Source organism: Panthera tigris, chromosome F2 (genome assembly GCF_018350195.1).
Source record: "Panthera tigris isolate Pti1 chromosome F2, P.tigris_Pti1_mat1.1, whole genome shotgun sequence".
NCBI lineage: Eukaryota > Metazoa > Chordata > Mammalia > Carnivora > Felidae > Panthera > Panthera tigris.
In genome coordinates this window covers 64104809-64120412 of record NC_056676.1, presented here as the reverse complement: position 1 = coordinate 64120412, position 15604 = coordinate 64104809, and the positions used below count along the sequence as shown (strand labels likewise).

Genomic DNA, 15604 nt, shown 5'->3' with positions numbered 1-15604 from the left:
GAATTTTACAACACCTCTTTCCCAGCTGTGTGGTCACGGGCAAAGAAATCTCACGAGACTGTTGGAAGAATGAAATGAAATAACACGTAAAAAATAACATGTGAAGTCATGGGGCGCCTGGGTGGCGCAGTCGGTTACGCGGCTGGTTCTTGGTTTGGGCTCAGGTCATGATCTCGTGGTTTGTGAGTTTGAGCCCTGCCTCGGGGTCCGGGCTGACGGTGCTCTACGCACTGAAGATGCAGAGCCTACTTGGGGTTCTTTCTCTCTCTCTGCGCCCCCCTGCTCGCACTTGTGCTCCCTCTTTCTCTCTCAAAACAAATAAATAAACTTAAAAAATACGTGAAATATTTAGAAAGGCACCTTGAATATAGTAGTGACTCAAAAATATTATCAGTTATAGTAATGTTAATAATAAAAGAAGAAATCCATAATGTAAATGAATCCGTAAACGCATGTTAAATAGATAAAGACTAAAAGCAGAGAGGGGTTTACTTACTCCTTATGTCATCTTGGACAAGTTTTTAGATTTCTACAATCCCCATTTTCATGGTCTGCAAGTAGGAATGATGCCACCAGCCTGCTGACCTCACCTTCCTGGTGCGTAGCTATCCACTCCTATACTTCCCTCCCTTTTCTTCTCTCCAATCACGCTCAATACCCTTTCTCATATGGTAATTACTGACATTCTTTTCTTTTCCTTCTGGGACCCTAAGCCACAGTCATCAGAATCATCTTTGTTATTCCCCACCCCACCCCAGGACCCTCAGTTTATCCTTTTTCCCTCACAAGATTGCTGGAGAACTTCTTTTTTCCTTTTTAGTACACATATATTTGGCATATCCTTCTCCAATCATCTAAGTAACCTCAAATTTCTATGCACCTCCAGGCTACGCTGTATTCACCAAGATGACAATAACTCTTATTGATCCATCATACAAGACCACGAAGACAAAGCTTAGCTTGGAAAAATAGGACAAGCATTTGGCAACTTGCTTTGTCAAGTGCCTATGGTTCTGCCCATGGTGCCATTTGCTCTTAATTTCCACATTGACGCTTCAGTACTTTTGCATTCTACTAAATTACCTCCACGTAAAATTGCCATTACTGTTAATTCTCATAACAGTGCTGATAGCAGGTTACATGGCGAAAGAACACCCCATCTACCCAGAAGTAGTTTAGCCTAACCACCCTCATCTTAGCCCATCTTCAGTCCATCTTCCAGAACACAGGAATGCTTCAAACGCTACTGGAGCTCAGGCATTCTCCAGAACACCCACTGGAGCCCCATCCAGGCTCGTATCCCCCACTTCCAAATGCCGCACCTGTTGCATTGGGCCATATTTTATTTTGACATTTAGGGTTTTTTTTTCTTTTTAAATGAATTCCATTTTTGCCTTGTGTAGTATAAAGCCTTCTGTTTTCAATTGATTTTCTTTTGTTAATCATCTCTTTCAAAATACCCTCTTCAGCGTTCACTTTATTTCCTTTCATCTTCTCATTCGTAAATCTCCAAAGCTGTTTTACTTTAGTTGTTTTTAAACTATCGTCCAGTCCACGTCCTTTGTCAATGTATTTGCAGCAGAGCCAGCACTGGCTCCACCATTTCTTGTGATGAAGGCTTCTCTCCTCTGCAAACATATACATATAGATTTCTAAGACCCTGCAGAGATTTCTAAGACAGTGTTTTCTCTGTATAACTAAAATCTATTTAATAGGTTGGGGAAATTTTGGGGTGGTATATGAGTTGGTTTAAAAATAGTGGAAACAGGTAATGGGCTCAAATTAGGTTAGATGACAGTTATTTTTATCCCTCTGTCTCTTATTAGGTTTATCTCATCAATAAAAATTTACTGAAAATCTGCGATATATCGTGCATCATGCTGGGTACAAGTGGCTGCATGTGGAGCAAAACATATATAATCCTTCCCCTGATAGTACTTACAATCCAATGTCAGAGACCAATAATAACCAAGTGACCAAATAAATAATGAAATACATTAGTTCCTTATAGCATGGGCTGGATTCTGTCATAGGAAACAACAACAATAACATATCAGGGGTTAAAGTAACAAAGGCTTGTTTGTCACTCTTAGTGGGTTGGCTGGGGGTCTGCTCTTCATCATTCTCTCTTTGGGACTCAGGCCAACAGAGCAGCCATGACTAATCTATGTTTCTTGTGTCTGTAGCAGAGGAAAAGAGAAAATAGTGAATCACACTGTGGTTCTAAATTCTTTCTCCTAAAACTGACTCACATCTCTTCTGCTCACATCTTATTCGTCAAGGCATGTCCTGTGTCCACACCAAGTTACAAGGGGGTGACTAGGGATAGTAAAAGAAATGCACTCTGTCCACATGCCAGAGGAGCGGCAATGGAAAGCTAATGAAGACCTCTAACAAATACTAAGAAGAGACTGTGTCTTCAACTATCTGCCAATTCGAATGCTTTGATTTTAAGTTACAGAAAACCAAACTTGATGTATCTGAAATAAGAAGGAAATTCCACAAAGAAGAAGTCTAATAATGGGACAGACTCCAGCATGGATTGATTTAATGGCTCAAATCATCCAGGACCCAGGTGATTTTCATCTCTCTGATCTACAATCTTCAGTAAATTTGCTTTGCCTTCAGACTGATTCCTCTCTTAGTCTCAAAACAGATTCAGCTCGGGGCTCCTGGGTGGCTCAGTTGGTTAAGCATCAGACTCTCAAATTTCAGCTCAGGTCATGATCTCATGGTTTTGTGAGTTCCGAGCCCCGTGTGTGTGTGTGTCTCTCTCTCTCTACCTCTCCCCCACTCACGCTGTCTCTCTCAAAATAAACAAATAAAACTTTTTAAAAAATTTAAAAAATAGATTCAGGTAACCTATTGAGGCAAGAAAACGTGTAAATGAAGAAAGTAAGAGGATGATTTCTTCCTATGTCTCCTTAAGAGAAGAAACATGTGAAACCTCAGATTTTTCCACCAAGTCCCATTGGGTCTTATGCTGGTTCCCAATCCAACTTTCGTCGAGGAGAACGAGATTGCTCTGATTGACTTAGACTAAACACTTGGAGATTAATGGGCATTGGGGAATATACCACCCTGTGAAATTCTCTATGCCTATAACACCCTTTGGCACATACCAGACCTTCATACATGCTTGTTAAAATCGTGTATACATAAGTACACAACAATAAAGGACATTTCATTTCACACCGCTTTCTACGATTCCCTGTATAACATTTAGTTTCGATGTTGTGTTCTTAATATATAACTAAAGGGTACTGTATTAGTTTACTAGGGCTGTCATAGCAAAATGCTATACACTAAGCCACATAAACAACAAAAATGATCTAAAACAAGGTGTCAGCAGCCTTGGTTCCTTCGGTGAGTGAACAAACTATCCCAGGTCTCTCTCCTTGGCTTATAGATATTTTAGGTTCAAATGGCATTCTCCCTGTATGCATGCCTGTGTCCAGACTTTCCCCTTTTATAAGAACACTGATGATATCAGATTAGGGCTCCACCCCCTATGACCTCTCCTTAACTAATTACATCTGCAACAACCCTGTTTCCATATAAAGTCACGTTCTGAGGTGGGTGCTGAGGGTTAGGATTTCAACATATGAATTTTGGAGGGGACATAATTTAACCCATAACAGATGCTATAACAAGCAGCCATAGGAAACTGGCAATTATTTCCTGGGTGTATGTTTTTAAGATTTTCCCTTACGACGTCTCTCAAAAATAATTTCTTTTATTTTTTTGGTGTCATTGTAAACATACATGTTTCCTCAGAAACTTGTATCTATATATTTTCATATTATTGACAATTGTGAACCTTACACCCAATTCTATGTCTCTTTTGTTGCAAAATCTTTTTTTCTATATTTCTGTATATAACATTGTCCTTCCTTTTGCTTCAACTTTTTAATATTTATCTTGATGTCTTTATCTGTTTTTACCCGATTATTGTTTTTTAAATAACATATCATTTCAATGTGAGTAGGGAAGGAGGGAAGAAAGGAAAGAAAGAAAAGAAGAAGGGAAAGAAGGGGAGAGAGGGAGAGAAAAACAGAGGAGCAGGAAGAAAAGGAAGCAGGAAGGAAAAAGCACTAATGATCAGCATTTAGAACTTCCAAAACTGTAATAGCATTTGAGAAAACATTAGCATTTTTTTTCAAATTTAGCAATATTATACATATGTCTATATTTTTCCTGTTTATCTTCAATACACAGATTGAATTAAGATATAAAAATTTAAGAAAGATTCAGTAAAAGTACAATAAACTATCAATTCAGATTAATGGATAAAAGCGAAATGAAATGATGACATTCTAACTATGGTGTATTCACAAAAGAAAATAGCTTTTTTCCTTTCAAATCCCTGTGCTATCGTGAAACAGGACAGCAAAGTTTTAGTAAATAGAGATTTCTTGAAGATGTGTTTTAATGCATACATAGGAATAATTGTTAGTTAAGATATGAACCTAATTTGTAAGTGAAGACTAAAGTGTTTGGAAAATTTTAAAATTTCCTTTTGATTTCAGTAACAAGAGCCACTGAAAGTTATTAAAGACTTTCTGCATGCCAGCAAACATATACTAATCACTTTACTTACTATATATAAGCCTCACAATCAGCCTATGAAATATGTGCTGCTATTATTATTACCCTTTTACAGATAAGGATACAAGGCTCAACCAGTTAAGTTTCTTCCCAAAATCACTGAGCTAGAAACAGGCCACGTTGGGAGTAGAACCAGCCTGGCTGACCTGAAATTCCATGATCTTAAAATCTTACTCCTCTCCCAAATGAAAGGTCACCCTCCTTTCAGGTTTTTACTATTCTTCAGTCTCCTTTCTAAATTATAACACATTTTGATTAAGTGTGTCTTTATTATATCGTTGGAAGCTAATAACTAAATAAACTAGAGATAATTTAGAAGTGAGCTTGGTAAAAAAAAAAGAGCACTATATTCTCCTCATACCTAATTATTATGAGAAAAAATAAAATATTTAGGAAAATCTTAAATATTGAAGTTCTTAATACCCTCAAATAAAGTATTTTTAAGTTAGTAAGTAATGAGTTTACTTCATTAATACATTTTTATAGTAGGCTTATGTGTGATATGGCATTCTGTATTTGTTTATCTATTGCTGTGTAACAAATTACCTCCAAATAAGTACTTCACACAGCAAACAGTTATTATCTCCCAGTTTCTGGGGTCAGAAATCCAGGCTTAGCAAAGTTGCATATCTCTGCCTCAGATCGCTCATAAGGTTCATATCAAACTACAAACCAGGGCTACGGTCTCATCTGAAGCATCAGCTGAGGGAAGATTCACTTAGAAGCTCACATATAAGCTCACATTGTGGGCAGGATTTAGATCCGCTCAGCTTTTGGACTGAGAGGCTCAGTTCTTCAACGGCTGTTGATGGGGGGCCTTCCTCAATTATTTTCCAGGAAAACCTCTCCATAGGGCAGCCAACTTCCCTCAGAGCAAGCAAACAAGACAGCAAGAGAGGAAGAGCAAGACACAAGCCAGTCTTTTTGAGACCTAATATCAAAAATGAGATCTCATCCTGTTTGCTGTACTCTACTTCTCAGTAGTGAGTCAGGAAGTCCACTCTTATCTACTCTAGGGGAAGGGAATTCATACCAGGAGGTGAGGATCATGGGGGCCTTCTCAGAAGGCTCCTATCACAACAGTTCTACATCATTCATGATCCGTATCTACAATCTGCTTGATAATCACCACTGACAAAAATCTTCATTCACACAGTAGGTAATAAAAAAATTTTTAATTAATTTGATCATCATTCAGAAGTTTACAACAGTTGAGAGGCGCCTGGGTGGCTCAGCCGGTTAAGTATCCAACTCTGATTTCGGCTCAGGTCATGATCTCACAATCACGAGATCAAGGCCCCTATCGGAATGGGTATGAAGCCTGCATAAGATATTCTCTCTCTCTCTCTCTCTCTCCCTCTCTCTCTCTCTCTCTCTCTCTCTCTCTCTGCCCCTTCCCTGCTCACACACGTGAATGTGCTCAAAAAACAAATAAATAAATACACTGTAAAAAAGAGTTACAACCGTTGAAATTACATTTGAAGATAGTAATAGTTGTTTCACTGACAAATGCCATGTTGAACATTTTTTGATACTTCAAATGAACTCTGACTCCAAATCTTTTCCTCCCATTTTTTAAAACAATGAAAAATCTCAAACTTGCAAACCGTGCATGAATTGTGCAAACGAAAATGGATGCTACCAAACGGGGGCACAGCTTGAAACACTCAGCAAGAGCCAGTGTATGAGAAGGTCAATGCTTGTGGCTGCCTGAAGAAGCCCCACTCATCAGGAACTCCTGCCTAAATTCACATTCTACTTCGGCTAGTCATGCCGTGGTCTGTGCACCAGATTCCTTAGACACTAGGACGTGAAATTCCCCAGCAGCTCCAGGACCTCTCATTCATGGCAGTCAGTAGCCATTTGGCAGCTTGCTGCTGAGACAAAAAACTTACTTGAGCATACCTACACTACTTCACTGGCATACAGATCACCCAAGTATCTTGCTGATATTCAGAATCTGATGAAGTAAATCCAGCACGGGACCTGGGATTCTGCATTTCGGTGCAAGCTCCTAGGTAATGCTGATGCTGCTGAGTAGCAAGTCTCTGTAAAACCAAACTGAATACTAAAGACCGCTACTGCTCATCATTTGTTTTTATTTATTTTATTTTATTTTATTTTATTTTATTTTATTTTATTTTTATTTTTCATTTTTTTTTTGCTGGGAAGGATGAGGGAGAACTGCCAGACCCCATTCCTTAAGACTACAATCTGAGGGTGTAGTAAAGAACCTAGTTGTTCTACCTTGAAACCCTCAGATCTCTTTAAGGGTTCTGCTCCCATCCTCCAATTCCAATGGGCTTTGCTACTTAGGGCTCACATCCTGCAAACTTTGTTCAGAGGATTGCTCACCCACACCACCCTCACTTCCAGAGAACCAGTAGTACTCGATAGTTCATGCCCCACCCGGGCAGCCTGTAGCTAATGACTGACCGTTGCAGGAGTATGCAAGCTCAGCGTCCTTATTTCAAGGTAGGGCAAAACCCAAGGTGTACCTTATGCTCCAGAGCTCCTTGCAGAATCAGGCTGAGTCTGAGACTTCGCTAGAAGTTTCTGCCTGCTCAGCTTCTTCCCCTTCTCTATAATGCTACCCTCACTCCCTTGCAGGTTTCTCTTGGGAATGCTTCCTTGTCAAATCACTTACACCCAAATCTTTGTCTCAGGTACATGCTGGAAGGGGACGCTTGCTGCTTAAGACGACTGACTAGGTCACCCTAGACCCTGCCTTCCTCCCCAAGGACCTAGGACGGCAATATCAATGGCACACGTATGACCAGCACACTCTTTGGGAAGCTCCGAGCTAGAGAACCAGTTTGTGTAAATACGCTGTGTGGCAAGAGCCATAGAACACACAATGGTTTACAGTCTCACTCCTGTTTGCTAATCAACGAGGCAAGACATCCACCTGTTACTGCCATTAGAGGCCCCACGCTATTGACACGGATGTCACAGAACCACCACAGTCACATTTGTAATTGTGGAAAAGAAAAAAACGTATGACAGATGTAGAATTATCTGTAGACTCGTCCAAATCATTTTTGCCAATGATTCCTAATTTTTTTTTAGGAATCAATTTTAGTTGGCATGTGCCCTCCAGCCTCTGCAGTCTTGGCTACAGTGTGTGAACAAGGATGGTGAAGACATTAACAACTGTCTTGAAAGTAGTTGCATTTTACTTTAAAGACAAAACAAGAAGCTCTTAATTTTGCTGACAGACTTTTGGTGTTTGAGCGCTATTTAAAGTGAAACATGGAGAAAAAAAAAGCCTACGTTGGGAAAGAAGCTACAAATAGCTTCATGAGCTTTATGTAACAGACTAACATCTCATTATTCTGAGTTTGTTCCAACTAGTGGATAATTCAAAGCAACTGCTATTTCCTTTAAATGCCTTGTTATTCTTTAATAAAAATAGCTGAACCTTAGTTCATTGAGACTCACTTATTTTCATGTTTTATTTCCTGCCTCTCTGATTCATTAGGTTTTTGCCACTAAGCTGAAATAGAGCTAAGAATTATGACAACTAAAAACAAGCGATAGACTGAGAACTTTGCTTAAATATAGGTATATTTTCCCTCTTTGAGAAAGCAGCTTTGGACCCACTCTGTTCCCTGCTGCAGGTTTTAATAACAGTAGTTAAGCTGGATGTTTCTTTCTGCAGTTAATCACAACTACTCCCAACAAGACTGAATTTAGCTTTTCCACATTTAAACTGCAGCTGTTTTTCATATGGTGGTGTTCCAGGAAGGACCTGAAGTCTCCTGGCCCCAGGAGAAGGTGGGCAGAGTATGAGAAAGTTCTGTCTTCCATCATTTCCTGCCTTTTCTGTTCCTGGAGCCCTCAAAACAAAATGATAAGTAGTTTCGTCCTTAAGAAAATTCTTTCCTCCGTCTTTTTTCTCTAAGCAGTTCAAGCATTCAGCAAACAAGTTTTTGGTTACTCATCCCTCTGGAGGGGGAGTGCTAAGGAATATTTTCTGTTACAGTCAAGCTTTTACTATAACAGGTGACACAGGCAGTGACAGAAAGAACTCACTTTTTGTACTCGGTGGATATTTGTCCGATGTCTATCATAGGCCTATGGAGGCAACGGAGATGAGCAAGGCTAATTCCTCCACTTGACAATCCTCATGATTTATTTGGGGTCATATACAAATAAGCCGGGATTTTAAAAACGATGAGATTAATTACTTAAAAGAAATATATGTGACTTAAGCACAGAGGTTAAGTAAATTGCCCAAGTCACATTGTTTTTAAGTGACAAACCAACAACTTGAACCCAGTAACAACACATGTCCGAGCCTGTGATTTTCCCAGCACTATTTCACACTGCTTTTCTATTAAGTAATTCGTCTCACTGTTTTGAAAATATTGGCTTATTTTTGAAGTGAAAGAGTTTTAGCTTTGTTCATCCCCGTCTCCTGTGTGTGTCTTAGTTTTGAAACCCGGGAAATACGGATAAGGCCATGGTACCTTGATTTTAAAGTATCATTTATTTTAAAACACCTTGTTTAATAACAGATAATAAGGGGGAGGAAAAACACGATATTAAATGTACACGTGGCTATAAAACACTACAACTGCTGAAAGTAAACCGTGAAGAAATATGAATGTAAGAGGAACATAAGCAATGTCTCAGGAGATTGTGGTGAGGAGAACTGAGAGCATTTATAAAGAACCTTCCTCATCATTTAATACATAATAGGCATCTCCCAAATGGTAGAGCTTGCTGCCATCACTGTCACTGAACTCAATTAGGATAGCACTTAGATGTGAAAGGGCTTAACACTCTCACTCATAAGTTAAAGCTTTAGGGTAGATTAATACTTAAGCTGACTCTTCAAGACTCACTATTCAATTTGATAAGAAATGGAACTGCATTTGAAAGAAAGGGGATAACAGGTACAAAGGCATGCCGCTGTGTCGTCTTCTAGGAATGTAAAATAGATGGCTGCAGCTAGACTACCAGGCCTGCAAAGCAAACCAACAGCAGACGCAGCTGCGGCTGCAAGCAGAGCCAGGTCAAGGAAGGGTCTTGACCAGGTCCCAGATGGCATGACAGAGAATTTGGGCTCCCAAACGAAAAAAAATAAACACAGGGCAAACAACAGTTAAAATTAAACTTCTCTACAATTTCACTTGCTGCCGTTGAAGAAGATAATTCACTTCTTTTTAAAAAAATTTTTTAATGTTTATTTCTGAGAGAGACAGAGACACGGACAGAGACAGAGACAGAGCGCAAGCAGGGGAGGAGCAGAGAGAGAGGGGGACACAGAATCCGAGGCAGGCTACAGACTCTGAGCTGTCAGGGCAGATCCCGACTCAGGGCTTGAACCCACGAGTTGTAAGATCATGACCTGAGCCCAAGTCCGATGCTTAACGGAGCCACCCAGGTGCCCCTGAAGAAGATAATTCACTTCTTCATTTCATTGCCCAGATGGAGATATCTTAAGAGTTCTACAGTTTCAACACCTTTAACACTATGGTAATTCCGCAGCAAACTGATGTCTCTCACTTCTGGTGGGCCTGACAAGTCACAGAGCCCTTTCTTGTCAGATGATCACTCTGTACTATGGGATGGGTAGAACAGAATATATTACCGCTTTTTTTCTGAAGACCTTGATGGTGAGTAGATGGCTAAATGACTCAGCCAAGATTCACATTCATGTGTTTGGACTTCAGAACAGAAGCCTAGCAGGCCTTTCTGGAAAGTACTCTCCTGGGTCTTTCATCATATCAGAATTGGGCTGGTCTATTCTCTCTTCCCAAACACAGTTTCCTCTGGAACTTTCCTCACACCAGCTTTCCTGCCCAGAATTCCCCTTGCCCCTCTCCTCATGACTTTCTATTTATCCAAAATCTGACCACCGGAAAACTGCCCACTCAAGTTCTTCACCATGAGAAGACTTCTCTGCTCCTTCTAGCCATAGAAGACTTTTTCTGTGGCACTTCCCTATACTCTTATGTGGCAAGACCAAATTCTTATACTAATAATCTTTGAGCTTCCTTTTACTTCATTTTCTTCCTAATCCTTTCCCCCTGGTGATTCACAGGCATCAACCTCACCTTGAGTGAAATTAGAATTGTAGAACAAGAATTTTAAAAGTGCACAAAGGGCTTAATGTTTGTTCATAATTTTAGTCTAAAAAAAGTACCAAATAAAACATAGGATATAAAAATAAATTGGACATAGAACGACAAAGAACCAGATAGATAATTCATTCCTCTATTCCCACATCTGTACTCAAAGGAAACTATTGGTGGACAATGTGGAAATAAATGTCAGCAGAGCCAGCATCCTGGGATTGCCAACAAGTGAGAGGCCAGTACAAAGTTGATAGATGGACATTTTTGGTCATTCAAGTAACCTATGTCTCCCAAAAGGAGAAGCCAAATTAGAGTCACTTCATTGTAGGAGGGCATGGACCATATGTCAACTGTCCTCTTCAGTTGCTAATGCAGCATCCACAAGAAGGAAATACACAAGGCCCTGGGGCTTTCCCAATCTCCATTAGAACTGACCATAGCCCTCTGTCAGTGCTCCAGGGCAATATGAAAGTTGGACCCCTAGGATCTCATGTTGCTGTGGAACTGGCCCAGAAGGCAGGACTCCCTACCTTCGTCCAGCTAAATAACTTTAATTCCAAGGGGATGATGTGGAGGGATGTGCAATGTAAAGTTTAGTTCTGGAAACTGGGTAGGACTGGAGAATAGTGAAACCCAATCCTATTACAGTTTTGAATTCTATACAGTTATTAAATTTTTCATATATTTATGTCTTCACTCCACAACCAGATTACAAAATACCTTTTGGCTAAGACTAGTCCTACACCTTTGTGTATCTCTAACAGGACTTATAGAAACTAGCTGTGTAAAAAATATCAATTAATTTATTAAGATGGTAACTTTTCCAAAGTTCCTTACATAGTAGTAGATGACACTGTCAAATTTTAGATTTGGGAATTCTGACCTTTTTAAAATAGTTTCTCCAAAAAACCATATTAATTCATGAAGTGAATTAAGTATCAGCAGATATCGTACATACGTTTTTATAACACTGAAATTATTATAACTTTTTAAAACATTCACATGTCCTTACCTTTTACTCAAGTTTAGGGTTGTAGGTAAATGGGAAAATAAATAGGCTAGGAATCTTGGGAATAACGCCTTTATGGAGTCTTTCTTGAACAACCACACTCACAGGGAGGAAATGTTCTTCTTAATGCCTTCATTTTTACCTTGTTGGTATTTCTATCATAGCTGCAATTATATCATAACCCTCTTCTATTTATATATTTCACTTTCTCTAGAACAGTGGTTCTCAACCAGGAGGCATTTAGCAACGAGTGGAGACATTTTTAGGTGTCACAACTGGGGTGGGGGGAGAAAAGAGTGATACTGGCCTCTACTAGGCAGACACCAGGGATGCTACCAAAGGTCATACAGTGCACAGGACAAGCACTCACAACAAAGAATTATCTGACCCCAAATGTCAATAACTCTGAGTTGAGACTTCACTTTAAAGTGTAAATCTCTTGAAGACATCTTAAATGCCTAGGATATAGTAATTTATCAATATTGGAGTAATACACTAAATATTGTTGTAAAAAGAAGTTCTTCCCTCAGGTTGTCTCAAGGGCTGTAACTCCATCTTGGGCCAGATAAACTGTCACTTTTGTTTCTCTTTACAGAACCCAGAGTTTTATCTTTCTTCCAAGGAAAAGCAGCAATACGTATATATTAAGTGCTCAGTTATGTGCAGGCACAATTGCAGGCTAGGGATAAAGCATGCATTGAAAAAATTCCCTGTAGCTTATGGTGATACCACCCTGAACACACCCAATCTCATCTCATCTCAGAAGCTCAGCAGGGTCAGCCCTGTTTAGTACCTGGATGGGAGAAAAAACTCCCTGCCCAACTCTTCTGCCCTGTTATCTCCAAATAAGGCCAACACACTCTTAATGATTTTTTAAAGCTTTTTAAAATTATTAATTTAAGGAGTTTTTTTTCCTTTTAATTATTACAGAGAAGAACAAGCATAGTTTATTGGATACTGTCTTAGGAAAACGTAAGATAGAAGAACTCAGATGTCAGTGAGTCCAGACTTCATGTAGATTGCTTCCTCAACTCTTTGGAGTTCACCTTTAACTTCCCATGTTACCTGTTTTTGTATGTGGGTGGGAAGGTTATCACGTCAATGCAGGTAAGAAGACTTCCATGAGGAAGGCTTCCATATGTGGCCATTGTGGAGCAGCGGGAGACCTTGAGGGTAAAAACATAATGGGGGCCATACTGTAAAGAACATACCAAGGGATCTAGATGTCAGTCTGGTCAATGAAGAACTTTTTAAGAGCTATAGTCCATTCTGGAGCTGGCAGTGTGGTCTTTGTTCAGATGTTGGTGTAATTCTGAAATTAATTTCCCTGTGAGAAGTGTTTCACTGACTTGAGGAGCACTCTCCAGTAGAACTTTCCACAATAATGGAAATGTTCTATAATAGATCTTTTGTGGAGGAAACTGAAAAGCTACCTGGCAAAGGGTGCATATCAGGAAAAGGTTAAGAATAAGGCCCGACAATTCACTAGGGCAGCCACTAGCCACATATATGGCTATTGAGCACTTGAGACGGCTAGTGAATTTTTAATTTTATTTCATTTTATCAACTTAAATGTAAATATACTTAATGGATAATGCTTCTGGTACTAGACAATGCAAGCCTAGAAAAACTTCCACTCTAAATTAGTATTGTCTAATAGGAATATAATGAGTGTGATATATGTAATTTTAAGTTTACTAGTAGCCATATTAAAAAAGAAAAAAGGCGAAGTTATTTTCAATAACATATTTCATTTAGCCAATTTATACAAAATAGTATTTTAATATTTAATACACATAAAGTGCGATCACTTACATTATTTTATTGAACTAAGTCTTCAAAATCTGGTACATACTTTACCCTTAATGGCACATCTCACTTTTGCTGCTAAATTTCCATTGGTTAACAGGGAAAATAATCCTTCAAACTCAATACAGAAATATTTTTATGCCACTTCCGTTTTTAAATTAAAAAAAAATAATTAAAAGGAAATCACATTATAAATACCCTTGCTACCTCACACTAACCCCATTTCAAGCACCCAGTAGCTCCATGTGGCTTGTGGCTACTGCAGTGGGTAACGGAATTCTGGATAAATAAAAAACAAACAAAATTTAGAGGAAATATAAAGGAGTTGATTTTGTAATGAGACCAAGATAATAAGCGTGAAGAAAAGTTGATGCTATTCAGATTTAGACACCGGGATTTCCTACCAGAACAAAAGTGGAAAATAAAACAACTTGCAGAGATGGAATCTCCCCATTTCCTGTGCGCGCTCTCATTCTCTAGATTGTTCTTTGGGAGGCTGCAGTATTTCCAGTGTGTGAATCTGGCGTGCACTGCTCCCACATGTTCTCTCTGCCCCCACTGAGGAAAACCTCTCCATCAGTGAAGAGCTTCAGGGACTCAGCCCCGCTCGTGTTAGATCCTCACACTTCATTGTGCTTCACCGTCGTGTTCTCAGCAGAGCAGTCCCTGCCTCCACGGAGCCATCACTATCCTGGCTCATGTTACTAGTGTCTCCTTCCCTCTGGGTTAAGCAGCTGTTAAGAAGTACAAAAGAGTACTAGACACTCCGGATCCATCCTCCTCCCTCCATTCCCCGGTCCAGAAATATCAGATGTGAAAAACTGCTTATTCAAAGAGAAACAGGGCTGAAACTCGTCACCAGGTTCCTATATCCAATTTTCTCCCCCACCTTACTCTCCCAAGTATGCATGAAAGACTGTTTAAAATGTCAGAGGGGAAGACAGGATGTTACCTCTAAAAGGGTGCTCTATCCCTCAGAGTTTGAAGGAACCAGAGTCTCTAATACTCGCAGTCCACATCTTGTGAAGGTTATCCATATCCAGATGCAAAGAAGGCCCCCGAAGGATGTGGGAACTTCTATTAGAGGACCATTGCCAATTGTTGCTTGGAACATCTTTCTTTGGAAATGAGAGACTAGCCCCAAGACACTCACTATTAATCAGCCAACTGGCACATTTCAAGTTTTCTATTCCGTTTATGAACAGTCTCATCTTGTCACGTGTTTCAAGGGCTTTCTGTAGGGCATTCTTTTTCTTAATAGACTTCAGGTGCAGAAGGTTGAGTTCATCATTTTCCTCACTTCATAATATTTTATTATCTTTGGTTCCGACAAGTCCCGCTTATTTATTTATGTATTTGCTCATTCATTCACTTCGCTATAAACGTCCTTTTATCCCCTTTTCTCACTGCTAAATCTCCCCCCTACATAGGCAACCATTACGTGCTGTTTAAGATCTTCCCTTTTTTTCAGTGTATTATACAAGATGTGTGCTTTCTTTGTGTGTGTATTTTAAAACTATTTATCGTGCTCATTTTATATTATTTATTCCATTTCTTAGCTTTTCACTAGCGTCTGTATGTTGAAGATCCCTCCGTGTTGCTGTGTGCACAACTTCTCTGTTTCTTCTAACTGCTACAGGGAGTGTACACACTACACTTTATCAACCCCCTGTCCAATGAGGGGTACTCAAGCTGTCTCTAATCCCCATCACCACATATAATTCTGCAGTGGATTTCCTCACACCATGTTCCTTGATGTAACTACCTGAGGATTTCTTTTGGATACTGACATGGGAGAGAGGGCAAGTTTGTGTATATGGCTGGGCATTTTTACCATGACATCTTTCACTCCAGAGGCCAGAGAATCAATATAGTTCTGCAAACTGCAAATTATAGCTATCCATTTATGTACTCCGGAAGCAAGGAGATAATCATAAGCTAAGCCTATGAACAGATTAGACCTACTGTGAGAGGCGCCTAGTCCCAGATTCCATTTATCATTTGGCCTCTCTATATCCTCATTCAAATAGGAAGGCTATAACGGCATTGTGGGTCCTCTGGTGGCAGTGTCAGCTGTATTTAACATCCTTCA

The 15604-nt window shown here is 39.6% G+C and overlaps 1 long non-coding RNA gene across 1 annotated transcript; it reads right to left on the bottom strand.

Annotated features, from left to right (window-relative positions):
- Positions 1 to 1328: 1328 nt before the first annotated feature.
- LOC122234954 lies at positions 1329 to 13062 on the bottom strand. The gene is made up of 2 exons (XR_006212962.1): positions 12915 to 13062; positions 1329 to 1628 (listed from the first exon to the last, which is right to left on the bottom strand). It is a non-coding gene; the product is annotated as an uncharacterized LOC122234954 (long non-coding RNA).
- Positions 13063 to 15604: the final 2542 nt, after the last annotated feature.